The sequence below is a fragment of the Tamandua tetradactyla genome, chromosome 7 (assembly GCF_023851605.1).
Source record: "Tamandua tetradactyla isolate mTamTet1 chromosome 7, mTamTet1.pri, whole genome shotgun sequence".
Lineage (NCBI taxonomy): Eukaryota > Metazoa > Chordata > Mammalia > Pilosa > Myrmecophagidae > Tamandua > Tamandua tetradactyla.
Window position 1 is genome coordinate 73,506,329 of NC_135333.1, and position 6,285 is coordinate 73,512,613.

A 6,285-nucleotide genomic window follows, 5' to 3' on the forward strand; every position below is an offset into this window, starting at 1 on the left:
TTTTTTTTTAATTTACAAATATTCCTCCTACTCCCATCCCACCATACCCCCTACCCCATAACCTCTAATCTGCTTTCTGTCTCTATGAATTTGCTAATTTCTAGTCGTCTCTTATAAGTGATATCATACAAGCTTGTCATGTATCTTGCTTGTTTCAGTGGGCATGATTTTAAGCCTCTTCCATGTTGTAGTATGTCTCATAACTTCATTTTTTATGGCTGTATGTATTCCATTTATTTGTTGATAAACATCTACATTGTTTCCAGCTTTGACTATTGTGAATAATGCTGCAATAATATTGGTGTACAAGTAACTGTTTGCAACTCTATTTTTGCTCTTTTGGCATACACCTAGAAGTGGGATTGCCAAATCAAATGTAAGCCCATATTTAACTTTTTAATGAAGTTTGATGTTGCTTTCCACAGTGGTTGCACCACTTCATATTCCCACCAGCAATGCACTAGATTTCAAATATCTCTGCATCCTCTCCATTACTTGTTATTTTCTTATCTTTTAATCATAAGCATCCTTGTGAGTGTGAAGTAGTATTTCACTGTAGTTCCAATTTGCATTTCCCTAATGGCTAATAATTTTGAGCATCCTTTCATATGGTTTTTGGTCAATTTTATCTCTTTTTTTGAGTAATGTCTAATCAAGTCCTTGCTCATTTTTTATTTGGGTTGTTTGTTGTTGTTGAGTTGTAGGAGTTCTTTCTATAGTCTGGATCTTAAACCCTTAACTGATATATGGTTTACAACTATTTTCTCCCATTCTGTATTATATATATTATCATTTTCCTGATAATATCCTTCAATGACTTTTTAATTCTGAATAAAAGTTATCTAATAAAGGTCATGAAGATTTGCTCTTATGTTATCTCCTAATAGTATTAGGTTTTCACTATTAATAATAAGACCCTTCATCTATTTTAGTTGAATTTTGCCTATGGTGTGAGGTATGGATCTAACTTCATTCCTCTGCTTGTGGATAAGCATTTATTCCCACACCGTTTGTTAAAGAGGATATTCCTTCCCCACTGGATGTACTTAACATCTATGTCAAAAAACAATTGGCCATAGATGTGTGGGTCTATTTCTGACCTTTCTGTTCTGTTCCACTGCATTGAATTTATAGATTGTTTGAATAATACTGACATATTAACAATGCTAACGCTTACAATCCATGAACATGGGATGTCTTACCATTTGTCTAGATCTTGTTTAATTTTTTCAGTTCTTTGTAGTTTTCAGTTAAATTTATTCCTAAATATTTCATTCTTTTAGAGGTTATCATAAATGGAATTGTTTTCTTAATTTCCTCTTCATATTGATCAGAGCTTGTGTACAGGAACACAACTGAGTTTGTGTATGTTGATCTTGTACCCTGCCATTTTGCTGAATTCATTTATTAGCTCTAATAGCTCCATGTGAATTCCTTTGGCTTTTCTATGTATAAGATCATATCATCTGCAAATAGAGATAGTTTTACTTCTTTCCAATTTGGATACATTTTATTTCTTTTCCCAGCTTAATTGTTCTGGCAGGAATTTCTCATACAATATTGAATAGCAGTGATGAAAGTGGGTATCTCTGTCTCTTCATGACATTACAGGGAAAACCTTTTGTTTTTCACACTGAGTATGATGTTAGCTGTGGGTTTTTCATAAATACCCTTTATCATATTGAGAAAGTTCCCCCCTTCTATACCTACTTTTTTGAATGCTTTTATCAAGAAGGGGTGCTGGATTTTGTTGAATCCCTATTCTGCATCTATTGAGATAATCATGTATTTTTTTCTTTCTCTTCTATTTATGTAGTATATTACATTAATGATTTTCCATTTTCATATGTTGAACTCCCCTTGCATTCCTGAGATCAATCCCACTTGGTCATGGTATATAATCTTTTAAAAATGCTATTACATTCTATTTTTTAGTATTGTACTGAAGGTTTTGAGTCTATATTCATAAGGGAAATTTCTGTTTAATATTCTTTCTTTGTGATGTCTTTACCAAGGTTTGTTATCAGAGTAATGTTAGCCTCATAGAATGAATTATGAGCTGTTCCTTCCTCTTAAATTCTTTGGAAGACTATGAGAAGGACTGGTATTAATTATTCTCTTAATGTTTAGTACAATTTGCCATGAAAGCAACTTGTCCTGGATTTTTCTCTGGTGGAAGGTTTTTAATTATAGATTTAATTTCTTTACCTGTTCTAGGTATGTTGATATTTTCTATTTTCTTCTTGAATCAATTTGGGTACTTGGTGTATTTCTGGAAAATTTTCCATTTCTTTTAGATTACCTAGTTTGAGGGTGTACAAATGCTTATACTATTCTCCTACAATCCCTTTTATTTCTTAAAAGTTCAGTGGTCATATCAACATTTCCTTTCTGATTTTGTTTATCTGCATCTTTTCTCTTTTTTTACCTTGACAATCTTGTATAAGATTTGGCAATTTTATTGATGTTTTCATAGAATCTTTTTTTGTTTGTTTCACTTATTTTCTAAATTGTTTCTCTATCCTCTATTTCATTTATCTCCACTCTAATCTTAATTATTTGCTTCTTCTAGTAACTTTGGGCTTATGTTTCTTTTGTTTTTTCCTAGTTCCTCAGAATGTAAAGTTAGGTTAACTTGAGATCTTTTTTTTCTTTTTTAATTTAGGCATTCGTAGTTATAAATTCTCCTCTGAGCACTTCTTTGCTGCATCCCATAAGTTTTAGTATGTTATATCTTTGTTTTCACTTATCTCTAAGTATTCTTCAATTTCCCTTATAATTCTTTGTTTAACACATTGGTTATTTAAGAAGGTGCTAATTTCCACATACATGCAAATATTTCAGCTTTTCCTTTTGTTATTCATTTCTAGCTACATTCCATTGTGATCAAAGAGGTTATTTTTTATGATTTCAACAAGTTAAAATTTATTTAAACTTCTCTTGTGCACTAACATATGGCCCATCCTAGAGAATGATTGTCATGCACTAGAAAAGGATGTGTGTTTTCACAATTAAGTGAAGTGTTCTATATATATTGGTTAGATATATTGGTTTATAGTGTTTGTTCATGTCCTCTATTTCCTTATTGAGCTTCTGATTAGATATTCTATTCAGTACTGAAAGTGGTACATCAAATTTCCAACTATTATATTAGAACTATCTATTCTTCCTTCAGTTCTGTCAATGTTTCCTTCACATATTTTGGCATTCTGTTGGTAGATGCATGCATGTTTATAATCATTAAATCTTCTTGAATTGACTTTCTTATCAATATATAATGTCCTTATTTGTCTTTTGTAAGAGTGCGTGGCTTAGAGTGTATTTTGTCTGATATAAATAGAGCTATGGCAGCTGTTTTTATTTTTAATAAAAAACATCAAAATTTATGAGATGCAATGAAGTCAGTGCTGAGAGGGAAATGTATTGCCCTAAATGCCTATATTTAAAAAGAAGATAGAGCTAAAATCAAAGACTTAACTGCACACTGGAAGAACTAGAAAAAGAACAACAAACTAACCCCAACATTAACAGAATGAAAGAAATACCAAAGATTAAAGCAGAAATAAACAAAAATGAGAATAAAAAACCAATTGAGAGAATCAACAAAACTAGAAGTTGATTCTTTGAAAAAATCAGTAAAATTGGTAGACCTTTAGCTGGACTGACAACGGAAAAAAGAGAAGATATAAATAAAATAAGAAATGGGAGGGGAACCTTTTGACTGACACCCTCTTTACCCAGTGTATCAAAAGAAGAGTAAGAAAATAAATATTAAAATTAAATAAATAATAGGGGGATATGTGGAATGGGATGTTTTGGGTGTTCTTTTTTTATTTTTATTTTTATTGTTTTTGGAGCAATGAAAATGTTCAAAAATTAAATTGTGATGATGAATGCATAACTATATGATGATACTATGAAATCACTGATTGTATTCTTTAAATTATCTGTAATATGAATACATCTCAATAAAACTGCATTTAAAAATAGGAAATGGGAAGAGAGACATTACTACTGACCCCACAGAAATAAAAAGGATCACAAGTGGATATTATGAGCAAATGTATGCCAACAAACTTGACAACTTAGACGAAATTGATACCTTCCTAGAAACAGGAACAACTATACTGACTCAAGGAGAAAAAGAAGACCTAAATAAACCAATCACAAATAAAGAGATTAAATCACTCATCAAAAACCTTGCAACAAAGAAAACCTCAAGACTTCACAGATGAATTCTACCAAGTATTCCAAGAATTAGTGCCAATCCTGTTCAAATTCTTCCAAAATATTGAAGAGGAGGAAAAGCCACCTGACTCATTCTATGAAGCCAACATTGCCTCAATACCAAAGCCAGATAAAGACACTGCAAAAAAAGAAAATTACAGACCAATCTCTTTAATGAATATAGATGTAAAAATTCTCAACAAAATACTTGCAAAGTGAATCCAGAAGCACATTTAAAATATATATGCATATATATATATATATATATATATATATATATACCATGATCAGGTAGGTTTTATCCCAGTTATGCAAGGGTGGTTCAACACAAGAAAATCTATTAATGTAATATAGCAAATTAACAAAGTGAAGGGAAAAAACCCCACATAATCATCTTCATTGATATAGAAAAAACATTTGACAAAATCCAACATCCATTCTTGATAAAAACACTTCAAAAGATAGGAAAAGAAAGGAATTTTCTCAACACTATAAAGACATATGTGAAAAGCCCATAGTTAACATCATACTCAATGCGGAAAGACTAAAAGCCTTCCTTCTAAAATCTGGAACATGACAAGTATAACCACTGTCACCACTGTTATTCAACGTTGTGCTGAAGTTCCAGGTAGAGCAGTTAGGCAACAAAAAGAAATAAAAGGCATCCAAATTGGAAAGGAAGAAGTAAAACAGTCACTGTTTGAAGATGGCATGATCCTACATATAGAAAGTCCTGAAAAATCTACAACAAAGCTATTAGGGCTAAAAAACAAGTTCAGCAAAGTGGTGGGATATACGTTCAACATGCAAAAATCTGTAGTGTTTCTATACAGCAGAAAAGAGCAATCTGAGGAGGAAATCAAGGAAAAAAATCCATTTCCAATAGAACCAAAAGAATCATATATTTAGGAATAAATTTAACCAAGGATATAAAGGACCTATACACAGAAAACTACAAAACATTGCTAAAAGAAATCAAGGAAGACCTAAATAGATGGAAGGATATGCCATGTTTAGGGATTGGATGATTAAATATAGTAAAGATGTCATTCTACCCAAAAGGACTTACAGATTCAATACAATACCAATTAAAATTCCAAAAGCTTACTTTACAGAAATAGAAAAAACAATAATCAAATTTATTTGGAAGGGTAAGGTGCCCCAGACAGCTAAAAACATTTTGAGATAGAATAATGAAGTTGGAGGACTCACATTTTCTGAGTTAAAAGCATATTACAGGGGATCCAAGATGGCGTCTTAGTAAGGTACATGCGTCTTAGTTCCTCCGACTCCAAATCAACTAATAGGTGAACAGAAACAGTACAGAACAGCTCCCAGGGCTACAGCAGGGAATGGACACACAGCGTAACCCAGTCTGGGCTGGTTAGTCTGACTGCGAAACTCGGCTGCGGTGAGTGAGATCCCCGAGCGGCGGGCGATTTCCCGAGCAGCCGCAGCTGCGGCGGTCCGAGCTAATCCCTCCCTCCTTCCCCAGCTGGCTGAGGGACGCGGAGAGACAAGCTTCCCAGCCAAGGCGGCCGGCGCCACACTTTTGCGGGTGGCTTCAAGTCTCGGCTTCGAGTCCGCGACTACGAGTCTCGCACCAGAGGGCTATCCAAAGTCTGGGCTGGCAAGTCTGACTGCGAGACTTGGCTGCGGTGAGACCCCCGAGCAGCCGCAGCTGCGGCGGTCCGAGCTAATCCCTCCCTCCTTCCCGGGCCGGCTGAGAGTATCAGAGAAGCAAGTTTCCCAAGCCGAGGCAGGCGGCGCCCTTCTTCTGCGGGCGGCTTCGAGTCTCGGCTTTGAGTCCGCGGCTACGAATCTCAGATCAGAGGGCTATCCAAAGTCTGGGCTGGCTAGACTGACTGCGAGACTCGGCTGCGGTGAGACCCCCGAGCGGCGTGTGATTTCCCGATCAGCGGCAGCTGCGGTGGTCCGAGCTACTCCCTCCCTCCTTTCCGGGCCGGCTGAGAGTATTGGAGAAGCAAGTTTCCCAAGCCGAGGCAGGCGGCACCCCTCTTTTGCGGGCGGCTTCGAGTCTCTGCTTCGAGTCCGCGG